The sequence below is a fragment of the Anomaloglossus baeobatrachus genome, chromosome 9 (assembly GCF_048569485.1).
Source record: "Anomaloglossus baeobatrachus isolate aAnoBae1 chromosome 9, aAnoBae1.hap1, whole genome shotgun sequence".
NCBI lineage: Eukaryota > Metazoa > Chordata > Amphibia > Anura > Aromobatidae > Anomaloglossus > Anomaloglossus baeobatrachus.
The window spans coordinates 163748190-163767649 of record NC_134361.1 but is presented as its reverse complement, the minus strand read 5'-3'; the positions used below and the strand labels follow the sequence as shown (position 1 = coordinate 163767649).

The 19460-nt window shown below is 46.8% G+C and overlaps 15 non-coding genes across 15 annotated transcripts; all 15 read left to right on the top strand.

The window, feature by feature from the left end:
- Positions 1-608: 608 nt before the first annotated feature.
- Positions 609-799, top strand: LOC142253858 (U2 spliceosomal RNA). Its single transcript, XR_012726889.1, has one exon. It is a non-coding gene; the product is annotated as a U2 spliceosomal RNA (small nuclear RNA).
- A 1117-nt stretch (positions 800-1916) lies between these two features.
- On the top strand, positions 1917-2107 carry LOC142253857 (U2 spliceosomal RNA). Its single transcript, XR_012726888.1, has one exon. It is a non-coding gene; the product is annotated as a U2 spliceosomal RNA (small nuclear RNA).
- Positions 2108-3224: 1117 nt separating this feature from the next.
- Positions 3225-3415, top strand: LOC142253856 (U2 spliceosomal RNA). The gene has a single exon (XR_012726887.1). It is a non-coding gene; the product is annotated as a U2 spliceosomal RNA (small nuclear RNA).
- A 1117-nt stretch (positions 3416-4532) lies between these two features.
- Positions 4533-4723, top strand: LOC142253855 (U2 spliceosomal RNA). The gene has a single exon (XR_012726886.1). It is a non-coding gene; the product is annotated as a U2 spliceosomal RNA (small nuclear RNA).
- A 1117-nt stretch (positions 4724-5840) lies between these two features.
- Positions 5841-6031, top strand: LOC142253854 (U2 spliceosomal RNA). Its single transcript, XR_012726885.1, has one exon. It is a non-coding gene; the product is annotated as a U2 spliceosomal RNA (small nuclear RNA).
- Positions 6032-7148: 1117 nt separating this feature from the next.
- On the top strand, positions 7149-7339 carry LOC142253853 (U2 spliceosomal RNA). Its single transcript, XR_012726884.1, has one exon. It is a non-coding gene; the product is annotated as a U2 spliceosomal RNA (small nuclear RNA).
- A 1117-nt stretch (positions 7340-8456) lies between these two features.
- Positions 8457-8647, top strand: LOC142253852 (U2 spliceosomal RNA). Its single transcript, XR_012726883.1, has one exon. It is a non-coding gene; the product is annotated as a U2 spliceosomal RNA (small nuclear RNA).
- Positions 8648-9764: 1117 nt separating this feature from the next.
- On the top strand, positions 9765-9955 carry LOC142253851 (U2 spliceosomal RNA). The gene has a single exon (XR_012726882.1). It is a non-coding gene; the product is annotated as a U2 spliceosomal RNA (small nuclear RNA).
- A 1117-nt stretch (positions 9956-11072) lies between these two features.
- LOC142253846 (U2 spliceosomal RNA) lies at positions 11073-11263 on the top strand. The gene has a single exon (XR_012726877.1). It is a non-coding gene; the product is annotated as a U2 spliceosomal RNA (small nuclear RNA).
- Positions 11264-12380: 1117 nt separating this feature from the next.
- Positions 12381-12571, top strand: LOC142253835 (U2 spliceosomal RNA). Its single transcript, XR_012726866.1, has one exon. It is a non-coding gene; the product is annotated as a U2 spliceosomal RNA (small nuclear RNA).
- A 1117-nt stretch (positions 12572-13688) lies between these two features.
- LOC142253823 (U2 spliceosomal RNA) lies at positions 13689-13879 on the top strand. Its single transcript, XR_012726855.1, has one exon. It is a non-coding gene; the product is annotated as a U2 spliceosomal RNA (small nuclear RNA).
- Positions 13880-14996: 1117 nt separating this feature from the next.
- Positions 14997-15187, top strand: LOC142253811 (U2 spliceosomal RNA). The gene has a single exon (XR_012726844.1). It is a non-coding gene; the product is annotated as a U2 spliceosomal RNA (small nuclear RNA).
- Positions 15188-16304: 1117 nt separating this feature from the next.
- LOC142253799 (U2 spliceosomal RNA) lies at positions 16305-16495 on the top strand. Its single transcript, XR_012726833.1, has one exon. It is a non-coding gene; the product is annotated as a U2 spliceosomal RNA (small nuclear RNA).
- Positions 16496-17612: 1117 nt separating this feature from the next.
- LOC142253787 (U2 spliceosomal RNA) lies at positions 17613-17803 on the top strand. The gene has a single exon (XR_012726822.1). It is a non-coding gene; the product is annotated as a U2 spliceosomal RNA (small nuclear RNA).
- A 1117-nt stretch (positions 17804-18920) lies between these two features.
- LOC142253776 (U2 spliceosomal RNA) lies at positions 18921-19111 on the top strand. Its single transcript, XR_012726816.1, has one exon. It is a non-coding gene; the product is annotated as a U2 spliceosomal RNA (small nuclear RNA).
- Positions 19112-19460: the final 349 nt, after the last annotated feature.

The following is a 19460-nucleotide window of genomic DNA, read 5'->3' as shown; positions in this document are numbered from 1 at the left end:
GTGCACAACATGAAGAGACGGAACACTGGCGGCTTGTCACAATGCCCCCCGATGACATCACAATAGCGCTGCTGCCTAGAAAACAAGCTGCGCAGAAGAAGTTGTTCTTTGGGTGGGAGGGTGGGCTAGTGGAAGGAGGGGGCAATCTCTTTTTTTCCCGGGTGGTAGGGGGATGACAGGAGAAGGGAAGCGGGTGGTGAGAAAGGTACAGAGGGCAGGGTTTGGGGGCTGGGAAGGAAAGGGAAAAGATTAGGGTTTGGGGATGATGAAAGGGCTTTCTACGGGTAAGGATGGCAAAGGGTGGCAGTGACGGAAAGTCAGGCAACCTGTCCTGTCCGTCTTTTTGTATCGTGAATTGGAAAGACTGCAAGGGGGAGGGGAGTTGCTTGCGCCCTAAAGGAGGAGTTATTCAGATTCATTGCAGTGGGCGGCGGCTGCAAAACGCACCATTCTTCTTGTTTTTGCTCTGCAAAGCAGCCTTTTCAAGGGTTGGCTTGGGTGACAAAATGTCTTGTGTAGGCGTGGGTTTGTCTCCCTCTCGCTCTCTCTCCCTAAGATGTGTCCGGCATAGGCCAGGGTGCCACTCGAGGCCCAAACCAATTCTGGTTATCGCTTCTCGGCCTTTTGGCTAAGATCAAGTGTAGTATCTGTTCTTATCAGTTTAATATCTGATACGTCCCCTATCTGGGGACCATATATTAAATGGATTTTTAGAACAGGGAGATGGAAAAAGAGCTTGCTCTGTCCACTCCACGCATTGACCTGGTATTGCAGTACCTCCAGGAACGGTGCACCCCTTCTTAACCCAGTTTCCAAAAGCAGAACTCGATTCACCTGATTCATATTAGCCCGATTAGCGAATTGAAATGAATTTTTATCTAACACACTTTTTACTTGCTTTATTCATCCAAATAGCAAACTCATCACCACTCAACTTCACCAACTCTGCTATGTCCCGTGCAGTATCTTGTTGTCAGTCTAATCTAGATCATGTGTAATTGAATGGAATAGATCCCTTTTGGACAAAGTGGAGTCAGATGCTGCAGTGACCACAGGTGTGAGAGGATCTACAATTGGCATCTGGTGTTATCTCTCTGCTTCCACTCCAAATAAAGTTACCTGTTGTTACCTGAACGTCAAATACTAAGAATGGGCGGCCTATGAAAGAATTAGTACTTTCATTAAGTATACTAAACCGGCTAATTGGGAATAGACAAACTGTAAAAAGCCCTCTGAGAAAGCCCCTCTCTAACCTTTGTTAGTAAGCTTTTCTGTAGCCTGCCTGTTGATGTATTTTCGGTTTGAACAGTGCACAACATGAAGAGACGGAACACTGGCGGCTTGTCACAATGCCCCCCGATGACATCACAATAGCGCTGCTGCCTAGAAAACAAGCTGCGCAGAAGAAGTTGTTCTTTGGGTGGGAGGGTGGGCTAGTGGAAGGAGGGGGCAATCTCTTTTTTTCCCGGGTGGTAGGGGGATGACAGGAGAAGGGAAGCGGGTGGTGAGAAAGGTACAGAGGGCAGGGTTTGGGGGCTGGGAAGGAAAGGGAAAAGATTAGGGTTTGGGGATGATGAAAGGGCTTTCTACGGGTAAGGATGGCAAAGGGTGGCAGTGACGGAAAGTCAGGCAACCTGTCCTGTCCGTCTTTTTGTATCGTGAATTGGAAAGACTGCAAGGGGGAGGGGAGTTGCTTGCGCCCTAAAGGAGGAGTTATTCAGATTCATTGCAGTGGGCGGCGGCTGCAAAACGCACCATTCTTCTTGTTTTTGCTCTGCAAAGCAGCCTTTTCAAGGGTTGGCTTGGGTGACAAAATGTCTTGTGTAGGCGTGGGTTTGTCTCCCTCTCGCTCTCTCTCCCTAAGATGTGTCCGGCATAGGCCAGGGTGCCACTCGAGGCCCAAACCAATTCTGGTTATCGCTTCTCGGCCTTTTGGCTAAGATCAAGTGTAGTATCTGTTCTTATCAGTTTAATATCTGATACGTCCCCTATCTGGGGACCATATATTAAATGGATTTTTAGAACAGGGAGATGGAAAAAGAGCTTGCTCTGTCCACTCCACGCATTGACCTGGTATTGCAGTACCTCCAGGAACGGTGCACCCCTTCTTAACCCAGTTTCCAAAAGCAGAACTCGATTCACCTGATTCATATTAGCCCGATTAGCGAATTGAAATGAATTTTTATCTAACACACTTTTTACTTGCTTTATTCATCCAAATAGCAAACTCATCACCACTCAACTTCACCAACTCTGCTATGTCCCGTGCAGTATCTTGTTGTCAGTCTAATCTAGATCATGTGTAATTGAATGGAATAGATCCCTTTTGGACAAAGTGGAGTCAGATGCTGCAGTGACCACAGGTGTGAGAGGATCTACAATTGGCATCTGGTGTTATCTCTCTGCTTCCACTCCAAATAAAGTTACCTGTTGTTACCTGAACGTCAAATACTAAGAATGGGCGGCCTATGAAAGAATTAGTACTTTCATTAAGTATACTAAACCGGCTAATTGGGAATAGACAAACTGTAAAAAGCCCTCTGAGAAAGCCCCTCTCTAACCTTTGTTAGTAAGCTTTTCTGTAGCCTGCCTGTTGATGTATTTTCGGTTTGAACAGTGCACAACATGAAGAGACGGAACACTGGCGGCTTGTCACAATGCCCCCCGATGACATCACAATAGCGCTGCTGCCTAGAAAACAAGCTGCGCAGAAGAAGTTGTTCTTTGGGTGGGAGGGTGGGCTAGTGGAAGGAGGGGGCAATCTCTTTTTTTCCCGGGTGGTAGGGGGATGACAGGAGAAGGGAAGCGGGTGGTGAGAAAGGTACAGAGGGCAGGGTTTGGGGGCTGGAAAGGAAAGGGAAAAGATTAGGGTTTGGGGATGATGAAAGGGCTTTCTACGGGTAAGGATGGCAAAGGGTGGCAGTGACGGAAAGTCAGGCAACCTGTCCTGTCCGTCTTTTTGTATCGTGAATTGGAAAGACTGCAAGGGGGAGGGGAGTTGCTTGCGCCCTAAAGGAGGAGTTATTCAGATTCATTGCAGTGGGCGGCGGCTGCAAAACGCACCATTCTTCTTGTTTTTGCTCTGCAAAGCAGCCTTTTCAAGGGTTGGCTTGGGTGACAAAATGTCTTGTGTAGGCGTGGGTTTGTCTCCCTCTCGCTCTCTCTCCCTAAGATGTGTCCGGCATAGGCCAGGGTGCCACTCGAGGCCCAAACCAATTCTGGTTATCGCTTCTCGGCCTTTTGGCTAAGATCAAGTGTAGTATCTGTTCTTATCAGTTTAATATCTGATACGTCCCCTATCTGGGGACCATATATTAAATGGATTTTTAGAACAGGGAGATGGAAAAAGAGCTTGCTCTGTCCACTCCACGCATTGACCTGGTATTGCAGTACCTCCAGGAACGGTGCACCCCTTCTTAACCCAGTTTCCAAAAGCAGAACTCGATTCACCTGATTCATATTAGCCCGATTAGCGAATTGAAATGAATTTTTATCTAACACACTTTTTACTTGCTTTATTCATCCAAATAGCAAACTCATCACCACTCAACTTCACCAACTCTGCTATGTCCCGTGCAGTATCTTGTTGTCAGTCTAATCTAGATCATGTGTAATTGAATGGAATAGATCCCTTTTGGACAAAGTGGAGTCAGATGCTGCAGTGACCACAGGTGTGAGAGGATCTACAATTGGCATCTGGTGTTATCTCTCTGCTTCCACTCCAAATAAAGTTACCTGTTGTTACCTGAACGTCAAATACTAAGAATGGGCGGCCTATGAAAGAATTAGTACTTTCATTAAGTATACTAAACCGGCTAATTGGGAATAGACAAACTGTAAAAAGCCCTCTGAGAAAGCCCCTCTCTAACCTTTGTTAGTAAGCTTTTCTGTAGCCTGCCTGTTGATGTATTTTCGGTTTGAACAGTGCACAACATGAAGAGACGGAACACTGGCGGCTTGTCACAATGCCCCCCGATGACATCACAATAGCGCTGCTGCCTAGAAAACAAGCTGCGCAGAAGAAGTTGTTCTTTGGGTGGGAGGGTGGGCTAGTGGAAGGAGGGGGCAATCTCTTTTTTTCCCGGGTGGTAGGGGGATGACAGGAGAAGGGAAGCGGGTGGTGAGAAAGGTACAGAGGGCAGGGTTTGGGGGCTGGGAAGGAAAGGGAAAAGATTAGGGTTTGGGGATGATGAAAGGGCTTTCTACGGGTAAGGATGGCAAAGGGTGGCAGTGACGGAAAGTCAGGCAACCTGTCCTGTCCGTCTTTTTGTATCGTGAATTGGAAAGACTGCAAGGGGGAGGGGAGTTGCTTGCGCCCTAAAGGAGGAGTTATTCAGATTCATTGCAGTGGGCGGCGGCTGCAAAACGCACCATTCTTCTTGTTTTTGCTCTGCAAAGCAGCCTTTTCAAGGGTTGGCTTGGGTGACAAAATGTCTTGTGTAGGCGTGGGTTTGTCTCCCTCTCGCTCTCTCTCCCTAAGATGTGTCCGGCATAGGCCAGGGTGCCACTCGAGGCCCAAACCAATTCTGGTTATCGCTTCTCGGCCTTTTGGCTAAGATCAAGTGTAGTATCTGTTCTTATCAGTTTAATATCTGATACGTCCCCTATCTGGGGACCATATATTAAATGGATTTTTAGAACAGGGAGATGGAAAAAGAGCTTGCTCTGTCCACTCCACGCATTGACCTGGTATTGCAGTACCTCCAGGAACGGTGCACCCCTTCTTAACCCAGTTTCCAAAAGCAGAACTCGATTCACCTGATTCATATTAGCCCGATTAGCGAATTGAAATGAATTTTTATCTAACACACTTTTTACTTGCTTTATTCATCCAAATAGCAAACTCATCACCACTCAACTTCACCAACTCTGCTATGTCCCGTGCAGTATCTTGTTGTCAGTCTAATCTAGATCATGTGTAATTGAATGGAATAGATCCCTTTTGGACAAAGTGGAGTCAGATGCTGCAGTGACCACAGGTGTGAGAGGATCTACAATTGGCATCTGGTGTTATCTCTCTGCTTCCACTCCAAATAAAGTTACCTGTTGTTACCTGAACGTCAAATACTAAGAATGGGCGGCCTATGAAAGAATTAGTACTTTCATTAAGTATACTAAACCGGCTAATTGGGAATAGACAAACTGTAAAAAGCCCTCTGAGAAAGCCCCTCTCTAACCTTTGTTAGTAAGCTTTTCTGTAGCCTGCCTGTTGATGTATTTTCGGTTTGAACAGTGCACAACATGAAGAGACGGAACACTGGCGGCTTGTCACAATGCCCCCCGATGACATCACAATAGCGCTGCTGCCTAGAAAACAAGCTGCGCAGAAGAAGTTGTTCTTTGGGTGGGAGGGTGGGCTAGTGGAAGGAGGGGGCAATCTCTTTTTTTCCCGGGTGGTAGGGGGATGACAGGAGAAGGGAAGCGGGTGGTGAGAAAGGTACAGAGGGCAGGGTTTGGGGGCTGGGAAGGAAAGGGAAAAGATTAGGGTTTGGGGATGATGAAAGGGCTTTCTACGGGTAAGGATGGCAAAGGGTGGCAGTGACGGAAAGTCAGGCAACCTGTCCTGTCCGTCTTTTTGTATCGTGAATTGGAAAGACTGCAAGGGGGAGGGGAGTTGCTTGCGCCCTAAAGGAGGAGTTATTCAGATTCATTGCAGTGGGCGGCGGCTGCAAAACGCACCATTCTTCTTGTTTTTGCTCTGCAAAGCAGCCTTTTCAAGGGTTGGCTTGGGTGACAAAATGTCTTGTGTAGGCGTGGGTTTGTCTCCCTCTCGCTCTCTCTCCCTAAGATGTGTCCGGCATAGGCCAGGGTGCCACTCGAGGCCCAAACCAATTCTGGTTATCGCTTCTCGGCCTTTTGGCTAAGATCAAGTGTAGTATCTGTTCTTATCAGTTTAATATCTGATACGTCCCCTATCTGGGGACCATATATTAAATGGATTTTTAGAACAGGGAGATGGAAAAAGAGCTTGCTCTGTCCACTCCACGCATTGACCTGGTATTGCAGTACCTCCAGGAACGGTGCACCCCTTCTTAACCCAGTTTCCAAAAGCAGAACTCGATTCACCTGATTCATATTAGCCCGATTAGCGAATTGAAATGAATTTTTATCTAACACACTTTTTACTTGCTTTATTCATCCAAATAGCAAACTCATCACCACTCAACTTCACCAACTCTGCTATGTCCCGTGCAGTATCTTGTTGTCAGTCTAATCTAGATCATGTGTAATTGAATGGAATAGATCCCTTTTGGACAAAGTGGAGTCAGATGCTGCAGTGACCACAGGTGTGAGAGGATCTACAATTGGCATCTGGTGTTATCTCTCTGCTTCCACTCCAAATAAAGTTACCTGTTGTTACCTGAACGTCAAATACTAAGAATGGGCGGCCTATGAAAGAATTAGTACTTTCATTAAGTATACTAAACCGGCTAATTGGGAATAGACAAACTGTAAAAAGCCCTCTGAGAAAGCCCCTCTCTAACCTTTGTTAGTAAGCTTTTCTGTAGCCTGCCTGTTGATGTATTTTCGGTTTGAACAGTGCACAACATGAAGAGACGGAACACTGGCGGCTTGTCACAATGCCCCCCGATGACATCACAATAGCGCTGCTGCCTAGAAAACAAGCTGCGCAGAAGAAGTTGTTCTTTGGGTGGGAGGGTGGGCTAGTGGAAGGAGGGGGCAATCTCTTTTTTTCCCGGGTGGTAGGGGGATGACAGGATAAGGGAAGCGGGTGGTGAGAAAGGTACAGAGGGCAGGGTTTGGGGGCTGGGAAGGAAAGGGAAAAGATTAGGGTTTGGGGATGATGAAAGGGCTTTCTACGGGTAAGGATGGCAAAGGGTGGCAGTGACGGAAAGTCAGGCAACCTGTCCTGTCCGTCTTTTTGTATCGTGAATTGGAAAGACTGCAAGGGGGAGGGGAGTTGCTTGCGCCCTAAAGGAGGAGTTATTCAGATTCATTGCAGTGGGCGGCGGCTGCAAAACGCACCATTCTTCTTGTTTTTGCTCTGCAAAGCAGCCTTTTCAAGGGTTGGCTTAGGTGACAAAATGTCTTGTGTAGGCGTGGGTTTGTCTCCCTCTCGCTCTCTCTCCCTAAGATGTGTCCGGCATAGGCCAGGGTGCCACTCGAGGCCCAAACCAATTCTGGTTATCGCTTCTCGGCCTTTTGGCTAAGATCAAGTGTAGTATCTGTTCTTATCAGTTTAATATCTGATACGTCCCCTATCTGGGGACCATATATTAAATGGATTTTTAGAACAGGGAGATGGAAAAAGAGCTTGCTCTGTCCACTCCACGCATTGACCTGGTATTGCAGTACCTCCAGGAACGGTGCACCCCTTCTTAACCCAGTTTCCAAAAGCAGAACTCGATTCACCTGATTCATATTAGCCCGATTAGCGAATTGAAATGAATTTTTATCTAACACACTTTTTACTTGCTTTATTCATCCAAATAGCAAACTCATCACCACTCAACTTCACCAACTCTGCTATGTCCCGTGCAGTATCTTGTTGTCAGTCTAATCTAGATCATGTGTAATTGAATGGAATAGATCCCTTTTGGACAAAGTGGAGTCAGATGCTGCAGTGACCACAGGTGTGAGAGGATCTACAATTGGCATCTGGTGTTATCTCTCTGCTTCCACTCCAAATAAAGTTACCTGTTGTTACCTGAACGTCAAATACTAAGAATGGGCGGCCTATGAAAGAATTAGTACTTTCATTAAGTATACTAAACCGGCTAATTGGGAATAGACAAACTGTAAAAAGCCCTCTGAGAAAGCCCCTCTCTAACCTTTGTTAGTAAGCTTTTCTGTAGCCTGCCTGTTGATGTATTTTCGGTTTGAACAGTGCACAACATGAAGAGACGGAACACTGGCGGCTTGTCACAATGCCCCCCGATGACATCACAATAGCGCTGCTGCCTAGAAAACAAGCTGCGCAGAAGAAGTTGTTCTTTGGGTGGGAGGGTGGGCTAGTGGAAGGAGGGGGCAATCTCTTTTTTTCCCGGGTGGTAGGGGGATGACAGGAGAAGGGAAGCGGGTGGTGAGAAAGGTACAGAGGGCAGGGTTTGGGGGCTGGGAAGGAAAGGGAAAAGATTAGGGTTTGGGGATGATGAAAGGGCTTTCTACGGGTAAGGATGGCAAAGGGTGGCAGTGACGGAAAGTCAGGCAACCTGTCCTGTCCGTCTTTTTGTATCGTGAATTGGAAAGACTGCAAGGGGGAGGGGAGTTGCTTGCGCCCTAAAGGAGGAGTTATTCAGATTCATTGCAGTGGGCGGCGGCTGCAAAACGCACCATTCTTCTTGTTTTTGCTCTGCAAAGCAGCCTTTTCAAGGGTTGGCTTGGGTGACAAAATGTCTTGTGTAGGCGTGGGTTTGTCTCCCTCTCGCTCTCTCTCCCTAAGATGTGTCCGGCATAGGCCAGGGTGCCACTCGAGGCCCAAACCAATTCTGGTTATCGCTTCTCGGCCTTTTGGCTAAGATCAAGTGTAGTATCTGTTCTTATCAGTTTAATATCTGATACGTCCCCTATCTGGGGACCATATATTAAATGGATTTTTAGAACAGGGAGATGGAAAAAGAGCTTGCTCTGTCCACTCCACGCATTGACCTGGTATTGCAGTACCTCCAGGAACGGTGCACCCCTTCTTAACCCAGTTTCCAAAAGCAGAACTCGATTCACCTGATTCATATTAGCCCGATTAGCGAATTGAAATGAATTTTTATCTAACACACTTTTTACTTGCTTTATTCATCCAAATAGCAAACTCATCACCACTCAACTTCACCAACTCTGCTATGTCCCGTGCAGTATCTTGTTGTCAGTCTAATCTAGATCATGTGTAATTGAATGGAATAGATCCCTTTTGGACAAAGTGGAGTCAGATGCTGCAGTGACCACAGGTGTGAGAGGATCTACAATTGGCATCTGGTGTTATCTCTCTGCTTCCACTCCAAATAAAGTTACCTGTTGTTACCTGAACGTCAAATACTAAGAATGGGCGGCCTATGAAAGAATTAGTACTTTCATTAAGTATACTAAACCGGCTAATTGGGAATAGACAAACTGTAAAAAGCCCTCTGAGAAAGCCCCTCTCTAACCTTTGTTAGTAAGCTTTTCTGTAGCCTGCCTGTTGATGTATTTTCGGTTTGAACAGTGCACAACATGAAGAGACGGAACACTGGCGGCTTGTCACAATGCCCCCCGATGACATCACAATAGCGCTGCTGCCTAGAAAACAAGCTGCGCAGAAGAAGTTGTTCTTTGGGTGGGAGGGTGGGCTAGTGGAAGGAGGGGGCAATCTCTTTTTTTCCCGGGTGGTAGGGGGATGACAGGAGAAGGGAAGCGGGTGGTGAGAAAGGTACAGAGGGCAGGGTTTGGGGGCTGGGAAGGAAAGGGAAAAGATTAGGGTTTGGGGATGATGAAAGGGCTTTCTACGGGTAAGGATGGCAAAGGGTGGCAGTGACGGAAAGTCAGGCAACCTGTCCTGTCCGTCTTTTTGTATCGTGAATTGGAAAGACTGCAAGGGGGAGGGGAGTTGCTTGCGCCCTAAAGGAGGAGTTATTCAGATTCATTGCAGTGGGCGGCGGCTGCAAAACGCACCATTCTTCTTGTTTTTGCTCTGCAAAGCAGCCTTTTCAAGGGTTGGCTTGGGTGACAAAATGTCTTGTGTAGGCGTGGGTTTGTCTCCCTCTCGCTCTCTCTCCCTAAGATGTGTCCGGCATAGGCCAGGGTGCCACTCGAGGCCCAAACCAATTCTGGTTATCGCTTCTCGGCCTTTTGGCTAAGATCAAGTGTAGTATCTGTTCTTATCAGTTTAATATCTGATACGTCCCCTATCTGGGGACCATATATTAAATGGATTTTTAGAACAGGGAGATGGAAAAAGAGCTTGCTCTGTCCACTCCACGCATTGACCTGGTATTGCAGTACCTCCAGGAACGGTGCACCCCTTCTTAACCCAGTTTCCAAAAGCAGAACTCGATTCACCTGATTCATATTAGCCCGATTAGCGAATTGAAATGAATTTTTATCTAACACACTTTTTACTTGCTTTATTCATCCAAATAGCAAACTCATCACCACTCAACTTCACCAACTCTGCTATGTCCCGTGCAGTATCTTGTTGTCAGTCTAATCTAGATCATGTGTAATTGAATGGAATAGATCCCTTTTGGACAAAGTGGAGTCAGATGCTGCAGTGACCACAGGTGTGAGAGGATCTACAATTGGCATCTGGTGTTATCTCTCTGCTTCCACTCCAAATAAAGTTACCTGTTGTTACCTGAACGTCAAATACTAAGAATGGGCGGCCTATGAAAGAATTAGTACTTTCATTAAGTATACTAAACCGGCTAATTGGGAATAGACAAACTGTAAAAAGCCCTCTGAGAAAGCCCCTCTCTAACCTTTGTTAGTAAGCTTTTCTGTAGCCTGCCTGTTGATGTATTTTCGGTTTGAACAGTGCACAACATGAAGAGACGGAACACTGGCGGCTTGTCACAATGCCCCCCGATGACATCACAATAGCGCTGCTGCCTAGAAAACAAGCTGCGCAGAAGAAGTTGTTCTTTGGGTGGGAGGGTGGGCTAGTGGAAGGAGGGGGCAATCTCTTTTTTTCCCGGGTGGTAGGGGGATGACAGGAGAAGGGAAGCGGGTGGTGAGAAAGGTACAGAGGGCAGGGTTTGGGGGCTGGGAAGGAAAGGGAAAAGATTAGGGTTTGGGGATGATGAAAGGGCTTTCTACGGGTAAGGATGGCAAAGGGTGGCAGTGACGGAAAGTCAGGCAACCTGTCCTGTCCGTCTTTTTGTATCGTGAATTGGAAAGACTGCAAGGGGGAGGGGAGTTGCTTGCGCCCTAAAGGAGGAGTTATTCAGATTCATTGCAGTGGGCGGCGGCTGCAAAACGCACCATTCTTCTTGTTTTTGCTCTGCAAAGCAGCCTTTTCAAGGGTTGGCTTGGGTGACAAAATGTCTTGTGTAGGCGTGGGTTTGTCTCCCTCTCGCTCTCTCTCCCTAAGATGTGTCCGGCATAGGCCAGGGTGCCACTCGAGGCCCAAACCAATTCTGGTTATCGCTTCTCGGCCTTTTGGCTAAGATCAAGTGTAGTATCTGTTCTTATCAGTTTAATATCTGATACGTCCCCTATCTGGGGACCATATATTAAATGGATTTTTAGAACAGGGAGATGGAAAAAGAGCTTGCTCTGTCCACTCCACGCATTGACCTGGTATTGCAGTACCTCCAGGAACGGTGCACCCCTTCTTAACCCAGTTTCCAAAAGCAGAACTCGATTCACCTGATTCATATTAGCCCGATTAGCGAATTGAAATGAATTTTTATCTAACACACTTTTTACTTGCTTTATTCATCCAAATAGCAAACTCATCACCACTCAACTTCACCAACTCTGCTATGTCCCGTGCAGTATCTTGTTGTCAGTCTAATCTAGATCATGTGTAATTGAATGGAATAGATCCCTTTTGGACAAAGTGGAGTCAGATGCTGCAGTGACCACAGGTGTGAGAGGATCTACAATTGGCATCTGGTGTTATCTCTCTGCTTCCACTCCAAATAAAGTTACCTGTTGTTACCTGAACGTCAAATACTAAGAATGGGCGGCCTATGAAAGAATTAGTACTTTCATTAAGTATACTAAACCGGCTAATTGGGAATAGACAAACTGTAAAAAGCCCTCTGAGAAAGCCCCTCTCTAACCTTTGTTAGTAAGCTTTTCTGTAGCCTGCCTGTTGATGTATTTTCGGTTTGAACAGTGCACAACATGAAGAGACGGAACACTGGCGGCTTGTCACAATGCCCCCCGATGACATCACAATAGCGCTGCTGCCTAGAAAACAAGCTGCGCAGAAGAAGTTGTTCTTTGGGTGGGAGGGTGGGCTAGTGGAAGGAGGGGGCAATCTCTTTTTTTCCCGGGTGGTAGGGGGATGACAGGAGAAGGGAAGCGGGTGGTGAGAAAGGTACAGAGGGCAGGGTTTGGGGGCTGGGAAGGAAAGGGAAAAGATTAGGGTTTGGGGATGATGAAAGGGCTTTCTACGGGTAAGGATGGCAAAGGGTGGCAGTGACGGAAAGTCAGGCAACCTGTCCTGTCCGTCTTTTTGTATCGTGAATTGGAAAGACTGCAAGGGGGAGGGGAGTTGCTTGCGCCCTAAAGGAGGAGTTATTCAGATTCATTGCAGTGGGCGGCGGCTGCAAAACGCACCATTCTTCTTGTTTTTGCTCTGCAAAGCAGCCTTTTCAAGGGTTGGCTTGGGTGACAAAATGTCTTGTGTAGGCGTGGGTTTGTCTCCCTCTCGCTCTCTCTCCCTAAGATGTGTCCGGCATAGGCCAGGGTGCCACTCGAGGCCCAAACCAATTCTGGTTATCGCTTCTCGGCCTTTTGGCTAAGATCAAGTGTAGTATCTGTTCTTATCAGTTTAATATCTGATACGTCCCCTATCTGGGGACCATATATTAAATGGATTTTTAGAACAGGGAGATGGAAAAAGAGCTTGCTCTGTCCACTCCACGCATTGACCTGGTATTGCAGTACCTCCAGGAACGGTGCACCCCTTCTTAACCCAGTTTCCAAAAGCAGAACTCGATTCACCTGATTCATATTAGCCCGATTAGCGAATTGAAATGAATTTTTATCTAACACACTTTTTACTTGCTTTATTCATCCAAATAGCAAACTCATCACCACTCAACTTCACCAACTCTGCTATGTCCCGTGCAGTATCTTGTTGTCAGTCTAATCTAGATCATGTGTAATTGAATGGAATAGATCCCTTTTGGACAAAGTGGAGTCAGATGCTGCAGTGACCACAGGTGTGAGAGGATCTACAATTGGCATCTGGTGTTATCTCTCTGCTTCCACTCCAAATAAAGTTACCTGTTGTTACCTGAACGTCAAATACTAAGAATGGGCGGCCTATGAAAGAATTAGTACTTTCATTAAGTATACTAAACCGGCTAATTGGGAATAGACAAACTGTAAAAAGCCCTCTGAGAAAGCCCCTCTCTAACCTTTGTTAGTAAGCTTTTCTGTAGCCTGCCTGTTGATGTATTTTCGGTTTGAACAGTGCACAACATGAAGAGACGGAACACTGGCGGCTTGTCACAATGCCCCCCGATGACATCACAATAGCGCTGCTGCCTAGAAAACAAGCTGCGCAGAAGAAGTTGTTCTTTGGGTGGGAGGGTGGGCTAGTGGAAGGAGGGGGCAATCTCTTTTTTTCCCGGGTGGTAGGGGGATGACAGGAGAAGGGAAGCGGGTGGTGAGAAAGGTACAGAGGGCAGGGTTTGGGGGCTGGGAAGGAAAGGGAAAAGATTAGGGTTTGGGGATGATGAAAGGGCTTTCTACGGGTAAGGATGGCAAAGGGTGGCAGTGACGGAAAGTCAGGCAACCTGTCCTGTCCGTCTTTTTGTATCGTGAATTGGAAAGACTGCAAGGGGGAGGGGAGTTGCTTGCGCCCTAAAGGAGGAGTTATTCAGATTCATTGCAGTGGGCGGCGGCTGCAAAACGCACCATTCTTCTTGTTTTTGCTCTGCAAAGCAGCCTTTTCAAGGGTTGGCTTGGGTGACAAAATGTCTTGTGTAGGCGTGGGTTTGTCTCCCTCTCGCTCTCTCTCCCTAAGATGTGTCCGGCATAGGCCAGGGTGCCACTCGAGGCCCAAACCAATTCTGGTTATCGCTTCTCGGCCTTTTGGCTAAGATCAAGTGTAGTATCTGTTCTTATCAGTTTAATATCTGATACGTCCCCTATCTGGGGACCATATATTAAATGGATTTTTAGAACAGGGAGATGGAAAAAGAGCTTGCTCTGTCCACTCCACGCATTGACCTGGTATTGCAGTACCTCCAGGAACGGTGCACCCCTTCTTAACCCAGTTTCCAAAAGCAGAACTCGATTCACCTGATTCATATTAGCCCGATTAGCGAATTGAAATGAATTTTTATCTAACACACTTTTTACTTGCTTTATTCATCCAAATAGCAAACTCATCACCACTCAACTTCACCAACTCTGCTATGTCCCGTGCAGTATCTTGTTGTCAGTCTAATCTAGATCATGTGTAATTGAATGGAATAGATCCCTTTTGGACAAAGTGGAGTCAGATGCTGCAGTGACCACAGGTGTGAGAGGATCTACAATTGGCATCTGGTGTTATCTCTCTGCTTCCACTCCAAATAAAGTTACCTGTTGTTACCTGAACGTCAAATACTAAGAATGGGCGGCCTATGAAAGAATTAGTACTTTCATTAAGTATACTAAACCGGCTAATTGGGAATAGACAAACTGTAAAAAGCCCTCTGAGAAAGCCCCTCTCTAACCTTTGTTAGTAAGCTTTTCTGTAGCCTGCCTGTTGATGTATTTTCGGTTTGAACAGTGCACAACATGAAGAGACGGAACACTGGCGGCTTGTCACAATGCCCCCCGATGACATCACAATAGCGCTGCTGCCTAGAAAACAAGCTGCGCAGAAGAAGTTGTTCTTTGGGTGGGAGGGTGGGCTAGTGGAAGGAGGGGGCAATCTCTTTTTTTCCCGGGTGGTAGGGGGATGACAGGAGAAGGGAAGCGGGTGGTGAGAAAGGTACAGAGGGCAGGGTTTGGGGGCTGGGAAGGAAAGGGAAAAGATTAGGGTTTGGGGATGATGAAAGGGCTTTCTACGGGTAAGGATGGCAAAGGGTGGCAGTGACGGAAAGTCAGGCAACCTGTCCTGTCCGTCTTTTTGTATCGTGAATTGGAAAGACTGCAAGGGGGAGGGGAGTTGCTTGCGCCCTAAAGGAGGAGTTATTCAGATTCATTGCAGTGGGCGGCGGCTGCAAAACGCACCATTCTTCTTGTTTTTGCTCTGCAAAGCAGCCTTTTCAAGGGTTGGCTTGGGTGACAAAATGTCTTGTGTAGGCGTGGGTTTGTCTCCCTCTCGCTCTCTCTCCCTAAGATTTGTCCGGCATAGGCCAGGGTGCCACTCGAGGCCCAAACCAATTCTGGTTATCGCTTCTCGGCCTTTTGGCTAAGATCAAGTGTAGTATCTGTTCTTATCAGTTTAATATCTGATACGTCCCCTATCTGGGGACCATATATTAAATGGATTTTTAGAACAGGGAGATGGAAAAAGAGCTTGCTCTGTCCACTCCACGCATTGACCTGGTATTGCAGTACCTCCAGGAACGGTGCACCCCTTCTTAACCCAGTTTCCAAAAGCAGAACTCGATTCACCTGATTCATATTAGCCCGATTAGCGAATTGAAATGAATTTTTATCTAACACACTTTTTACTTGCTTTATTCATCCAAATAGCAAACTCATCACCACTCAACTTCACCAACTCTGCTATGTCCCGTGCAGTATCTTGTTGTCAGTCTAATCTAGATCATGTGTAATTGAATGGAATAGATCCCTTTTGGACAAAGTGGAGTCAGATGCTGCAGTGACCACAGGTGTGAGAGGATCTACAATTGGCATCTGGTGTTATCTCTCTGCTTCCACTCCAAATAAAGTTACCTGTTGTTACCTGAACGTCAAATACTAAGAATGGGCGGCCTATGAAAGAATTAGTACTTTCATTAAGTATACTAAACCGGCTAATTGGGAATAGACAAACTGTAAAAAGCCCTCTGAGAAAGCCCCTCTCTAACCTTTGTTAGTAAGCTTTTCTGTAGCCTGCCTGTTGATGTATTTTCGGTTTGAACAGTGCACAACATGAAGAGACGGAACACTGGCGGCTTGTCACAATGCCCCCCGATGACATCACAATAGCGCTGCTGCCTAGAAAACAAGCTGCGCAGAAGAAGTTGTTCTTTGGGTGGGAGGGTGGGCTAGTGGAAGGAGGGGGCAATCTCTTTTTTTCCCGGGTGGTAGGGGGATGACAGGAGAAGGGAAGCGGGTGGTGAGAAAGGTACAGAGGGCAGGGTTTGGGGGCTGGGAAGGAAAGGGAAAAGATTAGGGTTTGGGGATGATGAAAGGGCTTTCTACGGGTAAGGATGGCAAAGGGTGGCAGTGACGGAAAGTCAGGCAACCTGTCCTGTCCGTCTTTTTGTATCGTGAATTGGAAAGACTGCAAGGGGGAGGGGAGTTGCTTGCGCCCTAAAGGAGGAGTTATTCAGATTCATTGCAGTGGGCGGCGGCTGCAAAACGCACCATTCTTCTTGTTTTTGCTCTGCAAAGCAGCCTTTTCAAGGGTTGGCTTGGGTGACAAAATGTCTTGTGTAGGCGTGGGTTTGTCTCCCTCTCGCTCTCTCTCCCTAAGATGTGTCCGGCATAGGCCAGGGTGCCACTCGAGGCCCAAACCAATTCTGGTTATCGCTTCTCGGCCTTTTGGCTAAGATCAAGTGTAGTATCTGTTCTTATCAGTTTAATATCTGATACGTCCCCTATCTGGGGACCATATATTAAATGGATTTTTAGAACAGGGAGATGGAAAAAGAGCTTGCTCTGTCCACTCCACGCATTGACCTGGTATTGCAGTACCTCCAGGAACGGTGCACCCCTTCTTAACCCAGTTTCCAAAAGCAGAACTCGATTCACCTGATTCATATTAGCCCGATTAGCGAATTGAAATGAATTTTTATCTAACACACTTTTTACTTGCTTTATTCATCCAAATAGCAAACTCATCACCACTCAACTTCACCAACTCTGCTATGTCCCGTGCAGTATCTTGTTGTCAGTCTAATCTAGATCATGTGTAATTGAATGGAATAGATCCCTTTTGGACAAAGTGGAGTCAGATGCTGCAGTGACCACAGGTGTGAGAGGATCTACAATTGGCATCTGGTGTTATCTCTCTGCTTCCACTCCAAATAAAGTTACCTGTTGTTACCTGAACGTCAAATACTAAGAATGGGCGGCCTATGAAAGAATTAGTACTTTCATTAAGTATACTAAACCGGCTAATTGGGAATAGACAAACTGTAAAAAGCCCTCTGAGAAAGCCCCTCTCTAACCTTTGTTAGTAAGCTTTTCTGTAGCCTGCCTGTTGATGTATTTTCGGTTTGAACAGTGCACAACATGAAGAGACGGAACACTGGCGGCTTGTCACAATGCCCCCCGATGACATCACAATAGCGCTGCTGCCTAGAAAACAAGCTGCGCAGAAGAAGTTGTTCTTTGGGTGGGAGGGTGGGCTAGTGGAAGGAGGGGGCAATCTCTTTTTTTCCCGGGTGGTAGGGGGATGACAGGAGAAGGGAAGCGGGTGGTGAGAAAGGTACAGAGGGCAGGGTTTGGGGGCTGGGAAGGAAAGGGAAAAGATTAGGGTTTGGGGATGATGAAAGGGCTTTCTACGGGTAAGGATGGCAAAGGGTGGCAGTGACGGAAAGTCAGGCAACCTGTCCTGTCCGTCTTTTTGTATCGTGAATTGGAAAGACTGCAAGGGGGAGGGGAGTTGCTTGCGCCCTAAAGGAGGAGTTATTCAGATTCATTGCAGTGGGCGGCGGCTGCAAAACGCACCATTCTTCTTGTTTTTGCTCTGCAAAGCAGCCTTTTCAAGGGTTGGCTTGGGTGACAAAATGTCTTGTGTAGGCGTGGGTTTGTCTCCCTCTCGCTCTCTCTCCCTAAGATGTGTCCGGCATAGGCCAGGGTGCCACTCGAGGCCCAAACCAATTCTGGTTATCGCTTCTCGGCCTTTTGGCTAAGATCAAGTGTAGTATCTGTTCTTATCAGTTTAATATCTGATACGTCCCCTATCTGGGGACCATATATTAAATGGATTTTTAGAACAGGGAGATGGAAAAAGAGCTTGCTCTGTCCACTCCACGCATTGACCTGGTATTGCAGTACCTCCAGGAACGGTGCACCCCTTCTTAACCCAGTTTCCAAAAGCAGAACTCGATTCACCTGATTCATATTAGCCCGATTAGCGAATTGAAATGAATTTTTATCTAACACACTTTTTACTTGCTTTATTCATCCAAATAGCAAACTCATCACCACTCAACTTCACCAACTCTGCTATGTCCCGTGCAGTATCTTGTTGTCAGTCTAATCTAGATCATGTGTAATTGAATGGAATAGATCCCTTTTGGACAAAGTGGAGTCAGATGCTGCAGTGACCACAGGTGTGAGAGGATCTACAATTGGCATCTGGTGTTATCTCTCTGCTTCCACTCCAAATAAAGTTACCTGTTGTTACCTGAACGTCAAATACTAAGAATGGGCGGCCTATGAAAGAATTAGTACTTTCATTAAGTATACTAAACCGGCTAATTGGGAATAGACAAACTGTAAAAAGCCCTCTGAGAAAGCCCCTCTCTAACCTTTGTTAGTAAGCTTTTCTGTAGCCTGCCTGTTGATGTATTTTCGGTTTGAACAGTGCACAACATGAAGAGACGGAACACTGGCGGCTTGTCACAATGCCCCCCGATGACATCACAATAGCGCTGCTGCCTAGAAAACAAGCTGCGCAGAAGAAGTTGTTCTTTGGGTGGGAGGGTGGGCTAGTGGAAGGAGGGGGCAATCTCTTTTTTTCCCGGGTGGTAGGGGGATGACAGGAGAAGGGAAGCGGGTGGTGAGAAAGGTACAGAGGGCAGGGTTTGGGGGCTGGGAAGGAAAGGGAAAAGATTAGGGTTTGGGGATGATGAAAGGGCTTTCTACGGGTAAGGATGGCAAAGGGTGGCAGTGACGGAAAGTCAGGCAACCTGTCCTGTCCGTCTTTTTGTATCGTGAATTGGAAAGACTGCAAGGGGGAGGGGAGTTGCTTGCGCCCTAAAGGAGGAGTTATTCAGATTCATTGCAGTGGGCGGCGGCTGCAAAACGCACCATTCTTCTTGTTTTTGCTCTGCAAAGCAGCCTTTTCAAGGGTTGGCTTGGGTGACAAAATGTCTTGTGTAGGCGTGGGTTTGTCTCCCTCTCGCTCTCTCTCCCTAAGATGTGTCCGGCATAGGCCAGGGTGCCACTCGAGGCCCAAACCAATTCTGGTTATCGCTTCTCGGCCTTTTGGCTAAGATCAAGTGTAGTATCTGTTCTTATCAGTTTAATATCTGATACGTCCCCTATCTGGGGACCATATATTAAATGGATTTTTAGAACAGGGAGATGGAAAAAGAGCTTGCTCTGTCCACTCCACGCATTGACCTGGTATTGCAGTACCTCCAGGAACGGTGCACCCCTTCTTAACCCAGTTTCCAAAAGCAGAACTCGATTCACCTGATTCATATTAGCCCGATTAGCGAATTGAAATGAATTTTTATCTAACACACTTTTTACTTGCTTTATTCATCCAAATAGCAAACTCATCACCACTCAACTTCACCAACTCTGCTATGTCCCGTGCAGTATCTTGTTGTCAGTCTAATCTAGATCATGTGTAATTGAATGGAATAGATCCCTTTTGGACAAAGTGGAGTCAGATGCTGCAGTGACCACAGGTGTGAGAGGATCTACAATTGGCATCTGGTGTTATCTCTCTGCTTCCACTCCAAATAAAGTTACCTGTTGTTACCTGAACGTCAAATACTAAG